Source organism: Cupressus sempervirens, chromosome 1, assembly GCF_028749045.1.
Source record: "Cupressus sempervirens isolate cs-2001-9-10 chromosome 1, ASM2874904v1, whole genome shotgun sequence".
Taxonomy (NCBI): Eukaryota; Viridiplantae; Streptophyta; class Pinopsida; order Cupressales; family Cupressaceae; genus Cupressus; species Cupressus sempervirens.
In genome coordinates, this window is record NC_143118.1 from 422,624,880 (window position 1) to 422,651,559 (window position 26,680).

Genomic DNA, 26,680 nt, shown 5'->3' on the forward strand with positions numbered 1-26,680 from the left:
TAGGGAACCATTTGGTCGATATCAGTGCATTGAGACATGTCACAGGTTAATCTATGACCCCTATCATCACATTTCATGACAACGTATGTCCGTAGGGGTCCAACATATGTCCTTAGGGTCATTTGATTGGTTTGAATTCATCAAGAGCAGTCATATGTTAAGCTATGACCCCTGTCGATAAATTTCATGATAACATATGTTCTTACAGACCTTAGGACCCCTAAGGACACATTTGGTTGGTTCTAATGCATCAAAAGGGGTCATAGGTTAACTTATGAGCCCTCTCAATGCATTTCATGACAACGTATGTCCCTACGGGTGATAGGGCCCCTAGGGACACATTTGGTTGGTTATAATGCATCGAGAGGTGTCATAGGTTAACCTATGACCACTCTTGATCCATTAAAACTTAAAATTTTGTCCCTAGGGGTCTTAGGGCCCCTAGGGACATATGTTGTCATAAAATGTGTCGAGAGGGGTCATAAGTTAATCTATGACCCCTCTCGATGCATTTCACAATAACATTTGTCCCTATGGGCCCTAAGTTAACCTATGACACTTCTTGACGCATTAATACCAAACAAATGCATCCTTATAGGCCATAGGGACCCTACAGACATAAGTTTTCATGAAATATGTGAAGAGGATTCATAGGTTAACCAAATGTGTCCCTCAGGGTCCAAGGGCCCTTAAGGACATACGTTTTAATGAAATGCATCAAGAGGGTTCATAGGTTAACCTATGACATCTCTTGATGCATTATAACCAACTAAATGCATCCCTAGGTGTCGTAGGGCCCCTAGGGATATATATTATCATGTATGTGTCAATAGGGGTCATAGGTTGACCTATGACTCTTCTCGATGTATTATAACCTATAACTCCTCATGAAATATGTCGATAGGGTTATAGGTTAACCTACGACTAGTCTCGATGTATTTGAACCAATCAAATGCATCCCTAGGGCCCCTAGGGCACATATGGACATACATTGTCATAAAATGTGATGATAAGAATCATAGTTTAACTTATGACACCTCTCAACGCATTGAAACTAACTAAATGGGTCCCTAGGGTTCCTAAGGCCCCTAGGGACATATGTTGTCATGAAATATGTCAATAAGGGTCATAGATTAACCTATGCACCCTCTCAATGCATTAGAGACAACCAAATGCATCCCTAGGGGCCTTAGGACCCCTAGGGACATATATTATCATGAAATATGTTAAGAGGGGTCATAGGTTAACCTATGACCCCTCTCGATACAGTCGAACCAACCAAATGCATCCTTGGGGGTCCTAGGGCTCCTAATGACGTATGTTGTCATGAAATGCACTATAATGCCTATTGATGCATTGGAACCTATGATGACCTAGGGACACATTGTGTTCATTACAATGTGTCACTAGGGTCATAGGTTAAGCTATGACCCCTATCGATACATTTCATGATAATGTATGTCCCTATGGGCCATAGGACCCCTAGGGACACATTTGGTTGGTTCTATGGTTTGAGAGGGGTCATAGGTTAACTTATGACCCCTTTCAAATAATTTCATTACAACATATGTCCCTAGGGGCCCGAGGACACCTGGGGATGCATTTGGTTGGTTTTAATGTGTTGAGAGGTGTCATAGTTTAACTTATGACCCCTCTCAACACATTTCATGGCAACATATGTCCCTAGGGTCCCTACGACTACTACGGACCCATTTGGCTAGTTGTAATGCTATAAAAATATTTCATGACAATGTATGTGCCTAAGGGCCCTAGGACCCCTAGCGACATATTTGGTTGGTTATAAAGTGTCAAGAGGAGTCATAGATTAACCTATAATCCTATTGATGCATTTCATCACAATGTATGTTCCTAGGTGCCTTAACACCCTTAATGACTCATTTTTAGGTTCTAATATGTCGAGAGGGGTCATAGGTTAACCTCTAACCCCTATCAATGCATTTCATGATAATGTATGCTCCTAGGGGCCCTACGACCCCTATGGATGCATTTGGTTGGTTTTAATTCTTTGAGAGGGGTCATAGATTAACCCATGACCCCTCTCGATGCATTTCATAACAATTTATTTCCTTAGGGGTCCTAGGGCCCCTAGGGATGCATTGGTTTGGTTCCAATGCATCATGAGGGGTCATAGGTTAGCTTATGACCCCTATCGATGTATTTCATGACAACATATGTCCCCAGGATCCTTGAGACCCCTAGGGATGCATTTGGTTGGTTCTAATACTTCGAGAGGGGTCATTGGTTAACCTATGACCCCTCTCGATGCATTTCATGACAACATATGTCCCTAGGGGCCCTAGAACCCCTGAGGACACATTTGATTGGTTTTAATACATAGAGAGTGGTCAGAAGTTAACCTATGACCTCTCTCAATGCATTTCATGATGGTTCTAATGTGTCAAGAGGGGTCATAGTTTAACCTTATACCCCTTCTAATTCATTTCATGACAACATATGTCTTTAGGGGCTCTAGGACCATTAGGATTGCATTTGATTAGTTCTAATGCATCGAGAGGGGTCATAGTTTAACCTCTGACCCCTATAGACATATTTCATGACAACGTTTGTTCCTAGGGGCCAGAGGACCACTAAGGATGCATTTGGTTGGTTCTAATGCACTGAAAGTGCTCATAAGTTAAACTATGACCCCTCTCAATGCATTTCATCACAACGTATGTCCCTATGGGCCCTAAGACACTTAGGGACACCTTTGGTTGGTTATAATGTGTCTAGAGGGCTCATAAGTTAACCTATGAACCCTCTTAATATAATACATGGCAATATATGCCCCTAGGGTTCCTAGGGCCCCTAGAGATGCATTCAATTAATTCCATTACATAATGAGAGGTCATAGGTTAACCTATGACTTCTACAAATGCATTTCATGACAACGTATGTCCTTAAGGTCCCTAGGACCCCTAGGGATGCATTTTATTTGTTCTAATGCTTCGAGAGGTGTCATAGGTTTGATGTATTTCATGACAACATATGTCCCTAAGGGCCCTAAGACCCCTTATAATGCATTTGGTTGGTTTAGCATTCAGAGGGGTTGTAGATTAACCTATGACCCCTCCCGACACATTTCATGACAACATATCACCTTAGGGGCACTAAGACCCCTATGGACGCATTTGGTTGGTTTTAATGTGTCAAGAGGGGTCATAGGTTAACCTATGACCCCTATTGACACATTTCATCATAATGTATGTTCCTAGAGGTGTTAAGGCCCATAGAGAAGCATTTGGTTGGTTCTGATGCATCAAGAGGGGTCATAGGTTAACCTATGACCCGTATAGACACATTTCATTAGGACATATGTTCCTAGGGGTCCTAGGCCCCTTAGGGAAGCATTTGGGTGGTTCCAATCCTTTGAGAGGGGTCATAGGTTAACCTATCACCCATCTTGCTATATTTCATGACAACATATGTGACTAGAGGCCCTAGGACCCCTAGGGACCTTTTTGGTTGGTTCCAATGCATTGAGAGGTGTCATAGTTTAATCTATGATCCCTGTCGATGCATTTCATGATAATATATATCCCTAAGGGCCCTAGCACCCCTAGGGATGCATTTGGCTAGTTCTAATTTTTCAAGAGGGGTCATAGGTTAACCTATGTCCCCTCTCAATACATTGGAACCAACCAAATGCTTCTCTAGGGGCCTTAGGACCCCTAGGACCCCTATGGACACATTTCATGACAATGTATTTATTTAGGAACCCTAGGCCCCATAGGGACACATTTGGTTGGTTCTAATGAATTGAGAGGTGTCATAGCTTAATCTAAGACCCTTGTCAACCCATTTCATTAGAACGTATGTCCATAGAGGTCCTAATCCCTATAGGGACACATCTAATTGTTTCCAATCCATTGAGAGGGGTCATAAGTTAACCTATCACCACTCTCGATGCATTTCATGACAATATATGTTCCTAGGGGCCTTAAGACTCCTAGGACCCATATGGTTGGTTCCAATTAGTCAAGAGGTGTCACAGGTTAACCTATGACCCCTATGTATGTATTTTATGATAGCATACGTCACCAGGGGACCTAAGACCTGTATGGACACATTTGGTTGGTTCTAATACATTAAGAGGTGTCATAGGTTAAACTATGACCCCAATTGATCCATTTCATGACAATGTATTAGGTTGGTTCTAATGCATTAAAAGGAGTCATAGGTTAACCTATGACCCCTCTTGATGCATTTAATGATAATGTATGCCCTTAGGGTCCCTAGGGCCCCTAAGGACGCAATTGGTTGGTTCTAATGCATCAAGAGGGGTCATAGTTTAACCTATGACCTTGTATTGATGCATTTGATGACAACATATGTTCCTAGGGGACCTAGGACACCTAGGGACATATTTTTTTAGTTCTAATGTATCGAGAGTGGTCATTGGTTAACCTATAACCCCTCTCGATGCATTTCATCACAAGCTATGTCCCTAATGGACCTAGGAGCACTAAGGACACATTTGATTGGTTTTAATGCATCAAGAGGGGTCATAACTTAATCTATGACCCCTCTCAATGCATTTCATGGAAATGTATGTCCCTAAGGGTCCTAGGGCCCCTAGGGAAGTATTTGGTTGTTTCTAATGTGTCAAGAGGTATTATAAGGTAATCTATGACCCCTACCAATACATTTCATGACAATGTATGTCTCTAGGGGCCCTAAGATCCCCAAGTATGTATTTGGTTGGTTTTAATGTGTCGAGAGGGGTCAAAGCTTAACCTATGACCCCTCTCGGTACATTCCAAGACAAAAAATGTCCATAGGGGTCCTAAGGCACATAGGAATGCATTTTATTGGTTCTAATGCATTAAGAGAGGTCATAGCTTAACCTATGACCCCTATTGACACATTTCATCATAACGTATGTTCCTAGGGGCCCTAGGACCCATAGTGGCACATTATTTTGGTTCTAATGCATCAAAAGGGGACATATGTTAGCCTATGACCCCTATTGATGCATCTCATGACAACATATGTCCCTAGGGGACATAAGACCCCTAGGGACCCATTTAGTTGGTTGTAATGCATTAAAAGGAGTCATAGGTTAACCTATGACCCTATCAACATATTTTCTGACAAAGTATGTTCCTAGGGGCCCTAAGACCCCTAGGGACACATTTGGTTAGTTCTAATATGTCGAGATGGGTCATACATGAAAATATGACCCCTCTCAGAAAATTGCATGACAATGTATGTCCCTAGGGGTGCATTTGGTTACTTTCAATGCATTGAGAGAGGTCATAGGTTAATCTATGACCCCTATCGACACATTTTATGAAAACATATGTCCCTAGGGGTTCTAGGGCCCCTAGGGATGCATTTGGTTGGTTTCAATGTGTTGAGAGGGGTCATAAGTTAACTTGTCACCCCTCTCGATGCATTTCATGAAAAAATATGTCCCTAGGGGCTCTAGGATCTTTGGGGACCCATTTGTTTGATTCCAATTCATTGAGAGGTTTCATAGGTTAATCTATGACCCCTATCAACACATTTCAAGACAACTTATTTCCCTAGGGGCCCTAGGATGCCTAGCGACTCATTTGGTTGGTTCTAATGCATCGAGAGGAGTCATAGGATAACCTATGACCCCTATCAATGCATTTCATGACAATGTATGTCCCTTGGGGGCATAGGACCCCTAGGGACACATTTTGTTTGTTTTAATGTGTCAAGAGGGGACATAGGTTAACCTATTACCCCTCTCGGTGCATTCTAGGACAACATATGTTTGTAGGGGTCATAGGTCCTCTAGCGATGTATTTCATTGGTTTGAATGCATCAAGAGGGGTCATAGATTAACCTTTTACCCTTGTCGATGCATTTTATCAACGTATGTTCCTACAGGTCCTAAGACCCCTAGGGACACATATGGTTGATTCTAATGCTCCAAGAGGCATCATAGGTTAGCCTATGACCCCTCTTGATGAATTTCATGACAGCATATGTCCTTAGGGGCCATAGGACCCCTAGGGATGCCTTTGGTTGGTTCAAATGTGTCTAGAGGGGTCATTGATTAACTACTAACCCATCTTGATGCATTTCATGACAATGTATGTCCCTATGGCTCCTAGTACTCATAAGGATGCATTGGGTTGGTTCCAATTCATCAAGAGGCCTCATAGGTTAGCTTATAACCCCTACTAATGCATTTCATGACAACATATGTCCCTAGGGATGCTATGACCTCAAGGGATGCATTTGGTTCATTCTAATGCATCAAGAGGGGTCATAGGTTAACCTATGATCCCTCTCAATGCATTTCATGGAAATGTATGTCCCTTGGGGCCCTAGGACCCCAAGGGAAACCTCTTGTTGATTCTAATGCATCGATAGGGGTCATAGGTTAACTTATGACCCCTCTCGATGTATTTCATGACAACGTATGTCCTTACAATTAACCTATGACCCCCTATCGATGCATTTGATAATAATGTATGTTCCTAGGGGACCAAGGACACCTAGGAATGAATTTGGTTGGTACCAATGAATCAAGAGGGATCTTAGGTTATCCTATGACCCCTATCGATGCATTTCATGAAAAACAATGTCCTTAGGTGTCATAGGGACCCTAAGGACACATTTGGTTGGTTCCAATGTTTTAAGAGTGGTCATAAGCTAACCTTTGACCCCTCTCAATGTATTTCATGACAACGTATATCCCTATAGGCCCTAAGACCCCTAGGGATGCATTGTGTTGGTTTGAATACATTGAGAATGGTCATAGGTTAATCTATAACCCCTATTGACACATTTCATGACAACGTATGTTTCTATGGGCCCTAGGACCGATAGAGACACATTTGGTTGGTTCTAATGTGTTGAAAGTAGTCATAGGTTAACTTATGACCCCTATCTATGCATTTCATGAAACATATGTCCCTAGGGGACCTAGGATCCCTAGTGATGCATTTGGTTGGTTCTAATGCTTTGATAGGGATCATAGGTTAACCTTTGACCCCTATCGATGCATTTCACAACAACTATGTCCCTAGGGGCCCTACGATGCCTAGGCACATAGTTGGTTTGTTCGAAAGCATCGAGAGGGGTCATAAGTTAACCTATGGTCTCTATCAACACATTTCATGATATCATATATTCCTATGCAACCTAGGACCCCTAGGGATGCATTTGGTTGGTTCTAATCCATCAAGAGGGGTCATATGTTAACCTATGACCCCTCTTAAAGAATTTCATGACAACATAAATACCTAGGGGCCTTAGGACTCCTAGGGATGCAGTTGGTTGGTTTGAATGTGTCAAGAGGGGTCGTAAATTAACATATGACCCGTATTGACACATTTCATGACAACATATGTTACTAGGGGCCCTAGGACCCCTAGGGATGCCTTTGGTTATTATAGTCATAGGTTAACCAATAAACACTTTCGATGCATTTTATGACAATGTATGTCCCTAGGGTACCTAGGGGCAATAGGCATGTATTAGCTTGGTTCTAATGCATCATAAGGTGTCATTGGTTAATCTATGAACCCTATTGATTCATTTCATGACAATGTATGTCCCTAGTAGCCCTAAGACCCCTTGGGACACATTTGTTTGATTCAAATGCATCAAGATGGGTAATAGGTTAACCTATGACCCCTCTCGACATATTTCATGATAATGTATGTCCGTAGGCATGCTAGGGCCCCTAGGGATGCATTTGGTTTGTTTCAATGTGTCAAGCAGGTTCATATCTCAACCTAAGACCCCTATCGACAATGTGTGTCCATAGGGGTCCTTGGCCCATAGGGACACATTTCGTTGGCTCCAATGTGTCGAGAGGGGTCATAGGTTAACCTATAACCCCTCTTAATACATTTCATGACAATATATGTCCCTAGGGGCTGTAGGATACCTAGGGACCCATTCAGTTTGTTACAATTCATTGAGAGGTGTCATAGGTTAAATTATGACCCCTATTGACATATTTCATGACAACGTATGTCCCTATATGCCCTAGGACCCATAGGAATGCATTCGGTTGGTTTCAATGTGTCGAGAAGAGTCATAGGTTAACCTATGACCCTATTGACGTATTTCATGACAACGTATATTCCTAAGGGCCCTATGACCTGTACGAATGCATTTGGTTGGTTCTAATGTGTCAGGAGGAGTCATTGGTTAACTTATGACCCCTATGAATGGATTTTAAGACAATGTGTGTCACTAGTGGTCATAGGGGCCCTTAGGGACATGTTTGATAGGTTTCAATGCATTGAGAGGGGTCATATGATAACTTATGACTCCTCCCGATGCATTTTATGACTTCATATATCCCTATGAGTCCTAGGATGCCTACGGACCCATTTAGTTCATTCCAATGCCTCAATAGGTGTCATAGATTATCTTATGACCCCTATCGACCCATTTCATGACAATGTATGTTCCTATGGGCCCTAGGAGCAATATGGACACATTTGGTTGGTTCTAATTTGTTGAGAGGAGTTATAGGTTAACTTATAATTCTATCAATGCATTTCATCACAACATAGGTTCCTAGGGGCCATACGAACCCTAGGGACTCATTTGGTTAGTTCTAATGTGTCAAGAGGGGCCATAGGTTAACTTATGACCCCTATTGATGACTTTCATTACAACGTATGTTCTTAAGGGCCCTAGGATCCCTAGGGATGCATTTGGTTGGTTTTAATGTGTTGAGAGGGGTCATAAGTTAACCTATGATGCCTCTCGACACATTTCATGAAAATGTATGTCCCTAGGGGTCTTATGGCCCATAGGGACATAGTATGTCCCTAGGGGTCTTACGGCCCATAGGGACAGATTTGGTTGGTTCCAATGCATTGAAAGTGGCCATAGGTTAACCTATGACCCGTATTGATGCATTTCATGACAATGTATCTCCCTAGGCATGACAACATATGTCCCTAGGTATCCTAGGTCTCCCTAGGGATGCATTTCATTCTTTTTCTATGTGTCAAGAGGGTTGATAAGTTAACCTATAAACCCTATCAATGCATTTCATGACAAAATATGTTCTTAAGTGCCTTAAGAAACCTAAGGACACATTCAGTTATTTCTAAACTCTAGAGTGGCATCATAGGTTAACCTATAACCCCTATCGATGTGTTTCATGACAACGTATGTCCCTAGGAGCCCTATTACCCCTAGGGATACATTTGGTTAGTTTAAATGTGTCTAGAGCACTCATAGGTTAACCATTGACCCATCTCAATGCATTTTGTGACAATGTATCTCCCTAGGGGTCCTAGTGCCCCTAGGGATGCATTGGGGTGGTTCCAATGCTTCGACAAGGGTCATAGGTTAACCTATGACCCCTATCGATGGATTTCATTATAATGTATGTCCTTAGGTGTCCTAGAACCTGACACATTTGGTTGTTTTTAATGCATTGAGAGGAGTCATAGATTTAATCTATGACTCTTCTCAATGTATTTCATGACAACGTATGTCTCTAGGGGTCATAGGGCCCCTAAGGACACATTTGGTTGGTTCTAGTGCATGGGGAGGGGTCATAGGTTAACTTTTGAACCCTCTTGATGAATTTCATGATAATGTATCTCCCTTGGGGCCCTAGGACCCCTAGAGAACCATTTGGTTAGTTTTAATGAGTTTAGATGGGTCATATGTTAACATATGTCCCCTCTCAATGTATTTCATGACAAAATATGTCTCGAGGGTCCGTATGACCCCTTGAGATCTATTTGGTTGGTTTTAATGCTTCAAGAGGGGTCGTAGGTCAACCTATGAGCCCTCTTAATGTGTTTCATGACAACGTATGTCCCTAGGGGCCATAGGATCTATAGGGATACATTTGGTTGGTTCTAATGTGTCAAGACGTGTCATAGGTTAACCTATGACCCCTATTGATGCATTTAATGATAACATATGCCCCTAGAGATGCATTTGGTTGGTTGTAATGCGACGAAAGTGGCCATAAGTTAACCTATGACCCCTATCGATGCATTTCATGACAAAGTATGTCTTGGGGGGTCCTAGGGCCCCTAGAGAGGCATTTTGTTTCTTCCAATCTATTCAGAGGGGTCATAGGTTAACCTATGACCCATCTCAATGCATTTCATGACAACATATATCACTAGGTGCCCTAGGACACCTAGGGACCCATTTTGTTGGTTCTAATGCATCGAGAGGTGTCATATGTTAACCTATAACCCCCTATCGATGCATTTCATGACAATATACATCCTTATGGGCCCTGGGACCCCTAAGGATGCATTTGGTTGGTTCAAATGCATTGAGATGGGAAATAGCTTAACCTATGACCTATCTGGATGTATTTTATGAAAATGTATGTCCTTAGGGGTGCTAGGGCCCCTCGAGATGCATTTTGTTTGTTCTAATGTGTCAAAATAGGTCATAGGTTAACCTATGACCCTTATCGACAGATTTCATGACAAGATATGTCCCTAAGGGCCCTAGGAACCCTACGGACACATTTGGTTGGTTCTAATGCATCGAGAGTCATCATAGGTTAACTTATGACCCCTATCGATGCATTTTATAAAAACATAGGTTACTAGGGGCCCTTGGGTCCCTTGGGAAGAATTTGGTTTGTTCTAATGTGTCAAAATGCATTATAGGTTAACCTATGATCCGTGTCGATACATTTCATGACAATATATGTCTCTAAGGGCCCTAAGACCCCTAGAGATGTGTTTGGTTGGTTCCAATGTGTCGAGAAGTGTCATATTTTAAACTATGACTCCTATCGATGCATTTCATGACAATGTATGTCCCTAGGTGCCCTAGGACTCCCAAGAACACATTTGGTTGGTTCTAATTCATTGAGAGGGGTCATAGATTAGCTTATGATCCCTCTCGATGCATTCTATGATTAAATATGTCCCTAGGGGCCCTAGGATCCCTAGGGACGAATTTGGTTGGTTCAAATGCATTTAGAGGGGTCATAGGTTTACCTATGACCCTTCTCAACACATTTAATGACAACGTATTTCAGTAGGGTTCCTAGGCCCCTAAGGAAATATTTGGTTTGTTCCAAAAGGTTGAGAGGTGTGATAAGTTAACCTATGACTGCTATTGATGTATTTCACGACAACCTATGTCCCTAAGGGCCCTAGCACCCCTAGGGATGCATTTGGTTGGTTCTAATGCATTGAGAGGGGTCATAGGTTAACCTATTACCCCAATTGAGACATTTCATTATAACATACGTTTCTACGGGCCCTAAGGCCCCTTGGGATGCATTTTGATAGCTGCAATGCATCAAGAGGGGTCATTGGTTAACCTATCACCTCTGTTGCTAGGTGTCCTAGGGCCCCTAGGGACTTGTTTGTTTGGTTCCAATGTGTCGAGAGGGGTCATAGGGTTCTAATGTATTGAGAGGGGTCATAGGTTAACCTATGGCCCCTCTCAGTGCATTTCATGATAATGTATGTCTATAGGGCCTCTTGGAATCCTACAAAAGCCTTTGGTTGGTTCTAATACATCTAGAACCTATGACCCCTACCAACACATTTCATGAAAACCTATGTCCCTATGGGTCCTAGTACCCCTAGGGACACATTTTGTTTGTTGCAATACATTTAGAGGAATCATAGGTTAAACTATGACCCCTCTTTATGCATTTCATGACAACGTATGTCCCTAGGGGCACTTGGACCCCTAGGGATGCATTTGGTTGGTTCTAATGCATCAAGAGGGATCATAGGTTATCCTATGACCCCTATTGAACAATTTCCTAACAACATATGTTCCTAGCAGCCCTACAACCACTAGGGATGCATTTGGTTGGTTCTAATTCATCAAACAGAGTCATAGGTTAACTTATGATGCCTCTTGATGTATTTCATGACGACGTATTTTTGCAGGTGCCCTAGGTCCCCAAGGGATGCCTTTGGTTTGTTATAATGTGTCTAGAGGTTTCATAGGTTAACCTATGACCCCTCTTGATGCATTTCATGACAATGCATGTCCCTAGGGATCCTAGGGCTAATGTATGATGCCTATTAATGCATTTCATGATAACATATGTGCCTAAGGGCACTAGGACCTCTAGGAATGCATTTGGTTGGTTCCAATGTGTCAAGAGGGGTCATAGGTTAACATATGACCCCTATCAAGACATTTCATGACAAAGTACATCCCTAGAAGTGCTAGGACCACCAAGGATGCATTTTCTTGGTTCCACTACGTCGAGAAGGGTCATAGGCTAACCAATGACCCTTCTATATGCATTTCATGACAACATATGTCGCTAGGGGCCCTAAGAACCCTAGGGACACCTTTGGTTGGTTATAATATGTCAAGAGGGTTCATAGCTTAACCTATTACCCCTATTGATGCATTTCATGACAACATATGTTCCTAGGGGCCCTATGCCTAGGGCTGCAATTAGTTCCTTCTAATGCATCAAAAGGTGCTATAGGTTAACTTATGACTACGATTGAAGCATTTCATCAAAAAGTATGTCCTTAGTGGTCCTATGGCCCCTAGGAATGCATGTGGCTAGATACAATCCACTAAAATAGGTCCTAGGTTAACCTATCACCCCTATCGACACATTTCATGACAACGTATGTCTCTAGCAGCCCTAGGACCTGTAGGGATGCATTTGGTTGGTTCAAATGCATCTAGAAGGGCCATAGGATAACCTATAACCCCTCTCAATCTATTTCATGACAACATATGTTCCTAGGTGTGCTAGGGCCCCTAAGGATGTATTTGGTTGGTTCTAGTGCACTAAGATGGGTCATAGGTTCACCTATGAGCCCTGTTGAAAGATTTCACCACAAATTATGTCCCTAGGGGTCCTTGGACCCCTATGGATGCATTTGGTTAATTCTAATGCGTCATTAGCGGTCATAGGCTAACCTATGACTCATATTGATGCATTTAATTACAAACTTATGTTCCTAGGGGCCCTAGGGCCTGTAGGGATGTGTTTGGTTGGTTCTAATGCATCAAGAAGGACCTATGACCCCTATCAACAATGTATGTCCCTAGGATTTCTCGAGTCCCTTGCAACACATTTGGTTGGCTCCAATGGGTCAAGAGAGATCATAGGTTAACCTATGACCCCTCTTGACACATTTCATGATAGCACATGTCCCTAGGGGCCCTAGGACCCATAGGGACTCGTTTGGTTGATTCAAATGCGTTGAAATGTGTCATAGGTTTAGATATGACTCCTATCAATGCATCTCATTAAATGTATGTCTCTAGGTGCCCTAGGACCCCTGGAAAAACATTTAGTTAGTTCTAATATGTTGAGAGGAGTCATAGGTTAACCTATGACCCCTATCAATGCATTTCATGACAACATATGTTACTAGGGGCCTTAGGACCCCTAGGGACACATTTTGTTGGTTATAATGTGCTAAAAGGCATCATAGGTTAACCTATATCCCCTCTTGATGCATTTCATGACAACATATGTGTCTACGGGCCCTAGGAACCCTATGAATGTCTTTGTTTTGTTCTAATGCATCTAGAACCTATGACATTTATCAACTTATTTCATGACAACCTATTTCCCTAGGGGTTCTAGGGCCCCTAAAGACACATTTGGTTGGTTCCAATGCATGTAAAGCAGTGATAGGTTCGACACATTTCATGACAATGTATGTCCATAGGGGCCTTAGGACCCCTAGGGATGCATTTGGTTGGTTGTAATGTGTCGAGAGAGGTCAGAGGTTAACCTATGACCCCTATCAACATATTTTCTGACAATGTATCTTCCTATGGGCCCTAGGACCCCTAGGGATGCATGTGGTTAGTTCTAATGCATTTAGAGGGGTCATAGCTTAACCTATCGATGCATTTCATGGAAACATATGTCCCTAGGGTCCTAAGGCCCCTAGTAATGCATTTGGTTGGTTCCAATCAATTAAGAGGGGTGATAGGTTAACCTATGACCCCTCTAGATGCATTTCATGACAACATATGTCCCTAGGGGCCATACGAACCCTAAGGATCCATTTTGTTGGTTTCAATGTGAAGAGAGGTCATAGGTAAACTTATGACCCCTATCAACAATTTATGTCCCTAGGGATCCTTGGGCCCTTAGGGACGCATTTGGTTGGCTCCAATGGGTCAATAGGGGTCATAGGCTAACCTATGACCCTCTCGACACATTTCATGACAACATATGTCCCTAGGTGCCATAGGAACCCGTTGGGTTGATTAAAATACATTGAGATGTGTCATAGGTTAAACTATGACCCCTATCAACACATTTCACTAAACATATGCCCCTAGGTGCCCTAGGAACCCTAGGGATGCATTTGCTTGGTTTTAATGCATTGAGAGGAGTCATGACAACATATGACTCCTATTGATGCATTTCATGACAACATATGTTCCTAAGGGACCTAGGACCCCTAGGAACACATTTAGTTGGTTCTAATGCATTGAGAGCAGTCATAGGTTAACCTATGACCCCTCTAGATGCATTTAATGACAATGTATATCCCTAGGGGTCCTAGGGCCCATAGTGATGCATTGGGTTGGTTTGAATGCATCATGAGGTTCGTGACAACATATGTGCCTAGGGGCCCTAGGAACCCTAGGCACATATTTAGTTGGCTCCAATGTGTTGAGAGGGGTCATAGGTTCTTGATGTATTTTAGGACAACATATGTTCATTGGGGTCCTAAGGCACCTAGAGATGCATTTGGTTGGTTCTAATGTGTCAACCCCTATCAACACAATTCATGAAAACTTATGTCCCTAGGGGACCTAAGACCCCTAGGGACATATTTGGTTAGTTCTAATGTGTCGAGAGGTGTCATAGGTTATCCTATGACCCCTCTTGAAACAATTAAGGACAGTGTATGTCCATAGGGGTCCTATGGCCAATAGGGAAACATTTGGTTGGTTCTGATGTGTCGAGAGGGGTCATAGGTTAACCTATGAGCCCTCTCGATGTATTTCATTACAACATATGTCCCTAGTTGTTCTAAGACCCCTACAAACCCATTTGGTTGGTTTCAATATCTCAAGAAATGTCATAAGTTATCCCATGACCCCTATCAACATATTTGATGACAAAATATGTTCCTTGGGGCCCTAGCACCCCTAGGGACTCATTTGGTTGGTTCCAATGTGTCAAGAGGGGTCATAGGTTAACTTATGACCTATATAAATGCATTTCATGACAAAATATGTCCTTAGGGACCCTAGGACCCCTAGGGATCAATTTGGTTGGTTGTAATGCATGGAGAGGTCTCATAGGTTAACTTATTGATCCCTATTAATCCCTTTCATGACAACATATGTTCCTAGTGACCATAGTGCCTCAAGGTTGCATTTTGTTGGCTCCAATGGATTCAAAGGGGTCATAGGATAACCTATGACCCCTCTCAATGCATTTTATGACAATGTATGTACCTAGGGCCCTAGGACCACTAGGGATGCATTTGGTTGGTTATAATGCATTAAGAGTGGTCATAGATTAACCTATGACCTCTATCAATACATTTCATGACAATGTATGTTTCTATGGGCCCTAGGACCACTAGGGAGACATTTGGTTTGTTTTAATGCATCGAAAGGGGTCATAGGTTAAGCTATGACCCCTCTTGATGCATTTCATGATAATGTATTTTCCTAGGGGCCCTAGGATGCCTATGAATGCCTTTGATTGGTTACAATGTATCAAGAGGGTTCATAGGTTCAATGCATTTCATGAAAAAATATGTTGCTAGGGGTCCTATGGCCCTTACAGATGCATTGGGTTGGTTCCAATGAGCCATGAGTGGTCATAGGTTAACCTAGGACCCCTATTGATGTGTTTCATAACAAAGTATGTCCCTAGGGGCCCTAGGCACCCTAGGGATGCATTTTCTTGGTTCTAATCCTTTGATAGAGGTCATAGGTTAACCTATGAACCCTATCAATGCATTTCATTGCAACATATGTTCCTAGGGGTAGGAATGAATTTTTTTGGTTCTAATTTTTTGAGAGGGGTCATAGGTTAATATATGACTCGTATCGACGCATTTCTTGAAAATGTATGTCCCTAGGAACCCTAGGACCCCTAGGGACACATTTGGTTGGTTCTAATGCATTGAGATGGTTCATGGGTTAATTGATGATCCCTCTCAATGCATTTCATTACAATGTATGTCCCTAGTGTCCTTTTGGCCCTTAGGGATGCATTTGTCTTGTTGTAATGTGTTAAGAGGGGTCATAGGTTAACATATGACCCCTATCGACACATTTCATGAAAATGTATCTTCCTCAGGACCCTAGCACCCCTAGTGACACATTTGGTTTGTTCTAATACATCAAGAGGGATCATAGGTTAACCTATGACCCCTCTCGACACATTAGAACCAACCAAACACATCCCTAGAGGCACATCCCTAGAGGCCCTAGGACACCTGGTGATATACATTGTTGTGAAATGCATTGATAGGGGTCATAGGTTAACCAATGAACCCTCTCGATGGTAACCTATGACCCCTCTCAACACATTTCATGACAATGTATGTCCCTAGGTTCCCTAAGGCCCCTAGGGATGCATTTGGTTCTTTCTAGTGCAGTGAGAAAGGTTATAGGTTAACCTATGACCACTATCAACGCATTTCATGAAAACATATGTCTTAGGGGCCCTAGGACCCTAGGGAGGCATTTGGTAGGTTATAATGCATCGAGAGTGGTCATATATTTACCTATGACCCCTCTCAATGCACTTTATTACAATGTATGATGCATTTACTTTGTTGTAATGCGTCAAGAGTACTCATAGGTTAACCTATGACCCCTTTCAATGCACTTCATGACAACATATATTCATAGGGGCCCTAGGACCAGTAGGGATGCATTTGTTTGGTTCTAATGTGTCAAGAGGGGTGATAAGTTAACTTATGACACCTCTCAATGTATTTCATGACAACGTATGTTCCTAGGCATGTTACATCCCTTATGGACACATTTGGTTGGTTCTAATGCATTAAAAGGGGTCATAGGTTAACATATGAGCCCTATCAATGCATTTCATGAAAACATATGTCCTTACTAGTCCTAGGGCCCCTAAGGACATATTTGGTTGGTTCCAATGCATCAGAAGGGGTCATAGGTTAACCTATGACTCCTATCAACGTATTCCATGGAAAAGTATGTCCCTAAGGCCCACATGACCCCTAGGGACACATTTGGTTGGTTCTAATACATGGAGAGGGGTGAGAGGTTAACCTATGACCCCCCTCGATGCATTTCATGACAATGAATATCCCTAGGGTGCTTAGGGCCCCTAAGGATGCATTTGGTTATTCATAATGCATCGAGAGTGGTCATGAAATGCATCAATAGGGGTCATAGTTTAACCTATGACCCCTCTCAAAGTATTAAAACTAACCAAATGCATCCTTAGGTGTCCTATGACCCCTAGGGACATACATTGTACATTGTCATTAAATGCATTGAGAGGGGTCAGAGGTTAGCCTGCGACCCCTCTGGACACATTACAAGCACCCAAATGCATCCCTAGGGGTCCTATGGCCCTAAGGAACATATATTGTCATGAAATGCATTGATAGGTGTCATAGGTTAACCTATCACACTTTTTGACGCATTACAACTAGCCAAATGTGTCGCTAAGGGCCCTTGGGACATACATTGTCATGAAATACATCAAGAGGGGTCATAGGTTAGCCTATGACCCCTTCCAATGCATTTCATGACAACATATGTCCTAGTGGTTCTAGGACCCCTACGGATCCATTTGGTTGGCTTCAATATGTCAAGAAATGTCATAAGTTATCTCATGAACCCTATCAACCAATTACATGACAACGTATGTCCCTAAGGGCCCTATGACCCCTAGGGACTCATTTGGATGGTTTTAATGAATTGATAGGAGTTATAAGTTATTCTATAATCCTATTGACACATTTCATGACAAGGTATGTTCCTAGGGGTCCTAGCACCCCTAAGGACTCATTTGGTTGGTTTCAATGTGTCAAGAGGGTTCATACGTTAACCTATGACCCATATACATGCATTTCATGACAACATATGTCCCTAGGAACCCTAGGACCCCTAGGGATGCATATGGTTGGTTTTAATGCATCAAGAGGTCTCATAAGTTAACTTATTGACCCCTATCAATTCCTTTCATGACAATGTATGTTCCTAGTGTCCCTAATGCCACAGAGATGCATTTGATTGGTTCCAATGCATTCAAAGGGGTCATAGGTTAACCTATGACCTCTCTTGATGCATTTCATGACAATGTATGTCCCTAGGGGCCCTAGGACCACAAGGGATGTATTTGGTTGGTTATAATGCATTAAGAGAAGTGATAAGTTAACCTATAATAGCTATCGATGCATTTCATGACAATGTATGTTTCTATGGGCCCTAGGACCACTAGGGACAAATTTGGTTTTTTCTAATGCATTGAAAGGGGTCATAGATTAAGCTATGACCCCTCTCAATGCACTACATGAAAACACATTTTCCTAGGGGCCCTAGGACACCTACACAAGCCTTTGGTTGGTTATAATGTGTCAAGAGGGGTCATAGGTTCAAGGAATTTCATGCAAACCTATGTTGCTAGGGGTCCTATGGCCCTGAGGCATTCATTGGGTTGGTTCCAATGTATCATGAGGGCTCATAGGTTAACCTATGACCCCTATGGATGTAGTTCATAACAATGTATGTCCCTAGGGGTTGTAGGACCCCTGGGGATGCATTTGGATGGTTCTAATGCTTTGAGAGGGGTCATAGGTTAACCTATGAGCCCTATCGATGCATTTCACAAAAACATATGTCCCTAGGTGCCCTAGGACCCATAGGGACACATTTGGTTGGTTCTAATGTGTTTATATTGGTCATGGGTTAACCTATGACCCTTTTAATGCATTTTATGACATCATATGTCCCTAATGTCCTTAGGGCCTTTACAGACACATTTGGCTTGTTGTAATGCATTGAGAGGAGTCATAGTTTAACATATGATCCCTATCAACACATTTCATGATAATGTATGTTCCTCATGACCTTAGCACCACTAATGAAACATTTGGTGGGTTCTAATACATCGAGAGGGGTCATACATTAACCTATGATGCCTCTTGATGCATTAGAATTAACCAAACATGTCCCTAGGGGTCCTAGGACCCCTAGAGACATATTCTTATGAAATGTGTCAATGTGGGTCATAGGTTAATATATGACCCCTATCAATGCATTTCATGACAACATATGTCTTTACCAGTCCTAGGGCCCCTAAGGACACATTTGGTTGGTTCTAATGCATCGAGAGGGGTCATACATTAACCTATGACTCCTATCAATGTATTTCATGACCCCTAGGGATGCACTTGGTTGGCTCTAATACATGGAGAGGGGTAATAGGTTAACCTATGAACCCCCTCAATGCATTTCATGACAATGTTTGTCACTAGGGTGCTTAGGACCCCTAAGGATGCATTTGGTTGGTTGTAATGCATTGAGAGTACTCATGAAATGCATCGATAGGGGTCATAGTTTAACTTATGATGCCTCTTGATGCATTAGAACCAACCAAATGCATCCCTAGGGGTCCTATGGCCCCTAAGGACATACATTGTATGCTTTCATGAAATGCATCAAGAGGGGTCAAATGTATCCCTAGGGGCCCTAGGGTCACACTTCTCCATGCATTATAACTAGCCAAATGTGTCCCTATGGGCCCTAGCAACATATGTTGTCATGAGAAGCATTGAGAGGGGTCATAGGTTAACCTATGACCACTGTTGACATATTAGAATCAAACAAATCTATCCCTAGGGGTCTTAGGGCACCTAGGAAGATACTTTGTCATGAAATATGTCCCTAAGGCTCATAGTTTAACCTATTACACCTCTCAACACATTAGAACCAACCAAATGGGCCCCAAGGGGTCCTAGGGCCCCTAAGGACATATGTTTTCATAAAATGTGTTGAGAGGGATCATAGATTAAGCTATGACCCCTCTCACTACACTGGAACCAACCAAATGCACCCCTATGGGCCTTAAGGACTCTAGGGACATATGTTGTGATGAAATGTGTTGAGAGGGATTATAGGTTAGGATTGAGAGGGGTCACTAGTTAACCTATGACCCCTATTGATGCATTTCATGATAATATATGACCCTAGGGGTCCTTGGGCCCTTAGGGATGAGTTTGGTTGGTTCTAATGCATCGAGAGGGGTCATAGATCAACTTATGACTACTCTCAATGCATTTCATGACAACATATGTCCTTAGGAGGCCTACAACCCCTACAGACCTATTTGGCTGGTTCCAATGCATTGAGAGATGTCATAGGTTATCCTATGACCCCTATCAACCCATTTAAGGATGCCTCGTATATGCAAGGACAAGGTGATTGCTCCTTTATGAATCATCAGGTGGAGGAACATTGTAATGTAAACCAGGATTCCATTGCTCACAACACTAGGAGCAAGAGAAGAGCTATTGAAGATGGTATCCCTCCTCCCAATCATGCCTCAACTTCAAATGCAATACATCATGAGCAAGCAGTAAATGATCAATCAAATACCTTTCAATAGAAAATGCAAAATAATAGCAGAAAGGATGTAAGTGATCCTTAGGTTATTCCATCTCAACCTCCTATAAATGTAGCTTCCAAGGCTTTGACCAAAGCACCTACCATGCCATTCAGTGTTGTAGAGAAAATGAAGAAGACAAATGTGAATATATGGGATGTTTTTGCTACTATACCCATGCAAAAGAGGTTGCTACAGCAAGAATTGGAAAGTATTGAACCAAAGGATCAGCCACCCAGCATGGAAAGTGCCACAAGCCTAGTACAACCATCAAGGGAGGAAGAAACAAGTAAAAAGGTTAGACCCCCCCCCCCCCCTCCATCTTATGTTTCTCTAATTATAGGGGGTAAACTAGTCCACAATTGCATGATTGATTCAGAGGCTAGTAGTTCAATTGCCTAGGTGTGTTGCTAATGCTTTGGAAATGAAATATGAGCCCATTGTTAAGAATGTATTATAGTTGGATGGTAATATTGTCAAGACTATAGGGATCCTTAGGAATCTAGAAATGGCCCTACATACATGCCTTGGTTGTACTGTAACTCAAGATATATCCGTTGTCAAAGTCAAGCCACATTTTTCCATCTGTCTGTTAAGAGACTTCACTGCCCAAATAGGTGGTTACATATCTCATCAACATGAATTGCACTATCCTAGAAATGGATGAGAATGATATAATGAATGAGCCCACCACTTCCCTAGCAGAGATACCTAATTTTATCTTAGATGAATGAGCTAATGCGTATCAATTTGATCCTATGTCAGAAACCCTTGAGATAGGCCTCAGTACATATTGTATATTAGAGAAGGATACTCTAGTTCCCAATCTTATGGAGACTAAAGAAGATGTGAGTGGGATATGGAGTATTTTCTTTGATGGGTCAAGGAATAAGAATGGATCAAGGGCTAGTGTGATGTTGATTTCTCCTACACAAGTAAGGTACTACTTCTCCTTTAGGCTCCAATTTAGTTGCACTAATAATGTGGCTGAGTATGAATCCTTGATTCAGGGTCTCCTACTTGCTCAAAAAGAGGAATTCAAGCCTTAAGTGTATATAGAGATAGTAAGTTGGTGGTTAATCAAGTGAGAAATCAGAATATTACCAAAAATGGTTTTCTCAAGTCTTATAAACATAGGGTATGCAATTTTCTTGAGGGTTTCAATTCATTTAATATTCAAAGCATCCCTAGGAAAGAAAATAGACATACTGATAGACTTGCAGCAATAGGTGCATCTCACGATGTACCAAGGAATCTTAAGGAGAAGAAGAAGCAAAAAATAAAGTTGGTGGTAAGGCATGCCATCCCTAAAAACAACATCCATTGGAAAGTATATGAATCTAATGAACAAATTGTAAGCTTCTTGCAGAATGAAGCAGAATTTTCAGATAGAAACCTATTGAGACTATAGGATCAGTATGGTGATCAAATTATTAACCTCAGTTCCAAAAAATTGCCTAAGGGTCTCATTACTTTAGAGAGTGTTTTTAATCTTGATGACTAAGCAAGAGGTAGAGTCATGAACTTAGCTGCTGACAAAGATGATCACATTCTAGTCATGGTTGCTAATGGAAAATCCTTAAACATGGGGAAGGTGTGTTCAGAGATTGAGCAAGAAAATTGTATTCATCTATGTCAAGAATTTAATGATGTATTTGCTTGGACATATGATGATTTAAATGGTTTTGACCCAAGGTTATTTTAGGATACCATAGATTTAATTGATAATGTCAAACCAGTAAGACAAAAATAGAGGGTAGTGAATCCCAAAATTGAACCCTTAATGAGAAAAGAGCTATCCAAATTGATTAAGGCCAATATAATCTTCCCCATCAAGCACTCATTATGGGTACCAAACCTTGTCCCTATTAGGCAGAAGAATGGAGAAATTAGATTGTGTGTAGACTTTAGGGACCTTAACCAAGAATTCCTTAAAGATCACCATCCTCTCCCTTCCATGGAGTAGATTTTGTCCAATGTCAGTACTTCAAAGAGGTTTTCATTTCTTGATGGATTTTCTGGCTACAATCAAGTGCTAGACAAGGAGTCTGATAGGTACAAGACTACATTTACCACCAAATGGGGTACCTATGGTTATTGTAAGATGCCATTTGGTTAACCAATGTAGGTGCTACATTTTAGAAGACAATGGAGATGGCCTTCAAAAATATGATTGAAAAGTTTGTATTAGTTTACCCTAATGGCATCACAATGTATTCAAAGAATGTAGAAGATCATTTTGATCATTTGAGATAGGTGTTCTCAAGGTGTAGAGATTTTGGGGTATCCCTTAACCCAAGCAAGTGTGTCTTTGCTACCAATCAAGGAAAATTATTAAGACACATTGTATCTAAGGATGGTTTAACCATTGATTTAGAAAGAACAAAAACAATACTTGCTCTCCCTCTTCCTAAACATAAGAAAGGGTTGCAAAGTTTCCTTGGCAGGATAAATTTTGTGGGAATATTTATTCCTAATCTTGCTACCATGGCAAAAACCCTTACAACTATGTTCAAGAAAAGTATGGTCTTTTCATGGACCAAGGAAGGGAGGGAAATTTTTGAAGAGATCAAGGTACCCATAGCCTTAACCCCTACTCTCATTAATCCAAATTTTGAAAAGGATTTCATCGTTTATACCCTAGGTGGTGAGTCAAGAACTTCTACTATCTTGACTCAAACAAATAATAAAGATGAAGAGTAGCCCATAGCCTTCTTTAGTGAAGGGCTTAAAGAGTATGCAGAAAAATACAACTATGTAGAGAAGTATGCCCTTGTAGTCATCAAAGATTTAAAGAAATTTAGACACCTCCTATCTCATAATAAAATTAATCTATTAGTACCCCATGCAAGTGTGAAGGATTTCCTTTGGAGAAAAGATATTAGTGAGAAGAGAGCTGGTTGGATTACTAAAGTAATGGAATATGATGTTGACATCTAGATCACCAAGCTAGTAAGAGGGAGGGGGTTGTGTAAATAGATGATATCATATCAAGAACTAGATGAGGAAGTCGCTATGATACTGACAAAAAAACAAGAGACGAGAAATGATGACCCAAGGAATTGGATGGATGATATGAAGAATTTCTTATTGGGTAATGGATATTCTCAAGGATTAGATAGAACTAAAAGGGGATAGTATAGATTACAGTCAATTCCTTATGTCATAGTTGATGGTATCCTTTTTAGGAAAGATTTTAATGGAGCCCTATTAAGATTCATTGAGATAGACCAAGCTAAAAGAATTATCAAAGAGCTTCATGATGGTCCTAATGGTGGTCACTTCTTAGCAAGGACAACTGCAATGAAGATCATGAGGGCTGGTTACTACTGGCCATCACTATTCTATGATTGTCATAGGTATGTGAGGAAGTGTGAAAAATGTGCCTTCTTTTCTAGTAAGAAAAAGCTTGCAGCTCTTCCTCTTCATCTCATTTCGGAGGACCAGTCTTTTGCTCAATGGGGATTGGATTTCATAGGCCCTATCAATCCTCCTTCTAGCTTTAGTCACAAATGGATTTTAGCTGCTATATATTACTTCACTAGGTGGACAGAGGTAGTTGCATTGAAGGATGCTACAAAATGTTTAGTTGTTGAGTTCCTTGATGGAATTATGACCAAGTTTGGTGCCCCTTCAACCATCATTTTAGATAATGCAAAATCTTTTTTAGGAACTCAGATTTGTGCATGGATAGTTGGCCATAATATCGACTTGAGCACATCCTCAAACTACTATCCTCAAGGCAATGATTTAGCTGAGTCATCCAAAAATAAACCTAATTAGGATTATGAAAAGAACTATAGAGGATAACCAGAGTTGTTGGGATCAAAAGTTGAGGACTACACTATGGGCTGACATAATAACACCCAAGAGGTCAATAGGAAATTCACCATTTATGTTGGTATATGGCAGAGAAGCAAGGCTTTCAATTTGATTAGAATTCCCATCCCTAGAACTAGCTCACCAGCTGGAGCTAATTGAAGATGATGCCATGAAAGTGAGAATGGCGAAGCTGATGGAGCTAGAAGAGAAAATAAGTTAGGCCATGTAGACCCTAGAAACACATCAGCAATAGGTGAAAGGGAGCTTTGGTATGAAGGCTAGTCAAAATCTTTACAGAAGGTGATTTTGTTATAAAATGGGATACTGACAAGGAAAAACTAGGGAGGCACTCAAAATTTGATGCACTATGGAGTGGTCCCTATGTGATCATTAGTTGCAAGTAGGCTAATGCTTTTCAATTAAGCAAACCTGGTGGTGAAATTTTGCCTATTCCAGTCAATGGGATCTATCTCAAACCATGTTTCTGACAGAGGTTGAGGTTTCATGTACATAGGTAGCTTAGTTTCCTTCTTGTAGCACATGTGTTTTGTTGAGGTTTTAGAGTTGCAGAGACAGATTTTTCGGTGTTTTTCTACCACAGAGGTAGGGTTAGAGTTTCATAATACAATAATCCAAATCTTTGATGACTCTATAGCCCAATGGATACATAAGGCCACTAATCATATGCATAGCTAGCTTGTGTCCCCTCTAAGTCACCAAAAATGTTACATATTTTTGCCTCCTACCAAAAATTTGATTTCAAATACTTGAACCCACCCAACGGTCACTATCCATATTTAAATATTTAAATTCCCCAAAATACAAAAAATTAAACATTTAAAACCTTATGGAATTTTCTTTTATTGCCTAAGTTATTTCCACTAGCCAACAACTCCTCACGCTATCAAATCTTTCATGATCTACGGTGGGCACTTTCCCGCATTCTCAAGATGCACTTCCTTTAAACAATGTGAGGAAGTCCATTTGTGATGTGTGGTAGGTGAGACAAATGTCCTTATGTGGGTTGTAGAAAGAAGGAAATGTCAAGTGAGCTGGCAGTTTGATTGGTGCTTACTTTCTCGCATTCTGTATTTTGTTAGGCTTTTTAACAATGCAAGAAGGCACCCTGGCGATACATGTCTTAGTGATGTCAAAGAGGATATTCATGCAAGTTTAGAGGGCATGTGTTATGAACATCATCAGATCTCCCAAGATCAATGGATGGTACATGCTTGTAATATGAAAGAGCATGAGTTTTAAGTGATGCGAGCAAGCCCCTTCATGAAATGTAGCTAATAATGACATCATGCATCTATTCTTCTCAAAGCAAGACCCATCATCTGATGTGATAAGATTGAGGGCTAGCACTGCCCCACATTATGAATATGCAAAAAGATTAAGGAATACAGGCAAGCACCTTGCTGCCACGCGTTCTTGTGGGGTCAAGTTACTATGAAGCTATAGGGTGATGCCAAGGTGGTGCCATGTCAAGATGAGTCAAATGCTGAGTGTTTATGGGCCCAAGAATTTTGAGGCGTAGGCACAGTGTAATAAGATCTTCCATGATCATTGATCTTATAGAGATCAATGATCAACACTTTCCCACAATATGAAGATGCGAGGAAATTAAACATTGTGGGGAAGCACCTGAAGGACATGTGTCCCAACAAGCCCAGCTAAGACATTGGTAGTCAAGGCTGACAGTTGGTAAACTGCCATGGTTAGGGTTTTGAAAGGATGGCGTTGTTAGTTGAAAAGATGTGGTCAACTACATGGAAACCTTGCGAGGTGGCAGAAATATAAAAGATCATTGGCCAGTGTGGCTTATTTTGGGTGTAGTATTCAGTTGACTACTGATTCATGAGCTCGAAATGAAGGAAATCGAGTTTTTTGCATGATCTGATCCTTGTGATCAATTCCAACAACTCTTGAATGAATTCTAAATATAGGAGAACACTCCACCACTCCACTTTATCCATCTACTTGGTCAGAATGGTTTAATGGCATCATTTTGGTCCCCTTAGGGCCCTGTTTCAACAAAATATCAGATTGCATTGTATCTGGATCTGTGCTCAGATCAAATTTTATCCAAATCTTCTCTGTAAGACTTAATGATGGTGGTTGTGGAGTAACTTCACTTAGAAAATATCTTAGTAATGCCTAAGCTATAAAGGTAATTTTTTTTAATTTTGTCAAGTTTGGTTGACTCTTCTCTATTTTCTCTGATATTGCTCAGCAATTTTAGTGTAAATTCCCTTTGCCTCTAAACTATATGACATTCTGCCTTATCTCCTCCAACCATTGATGTAAAGTGCA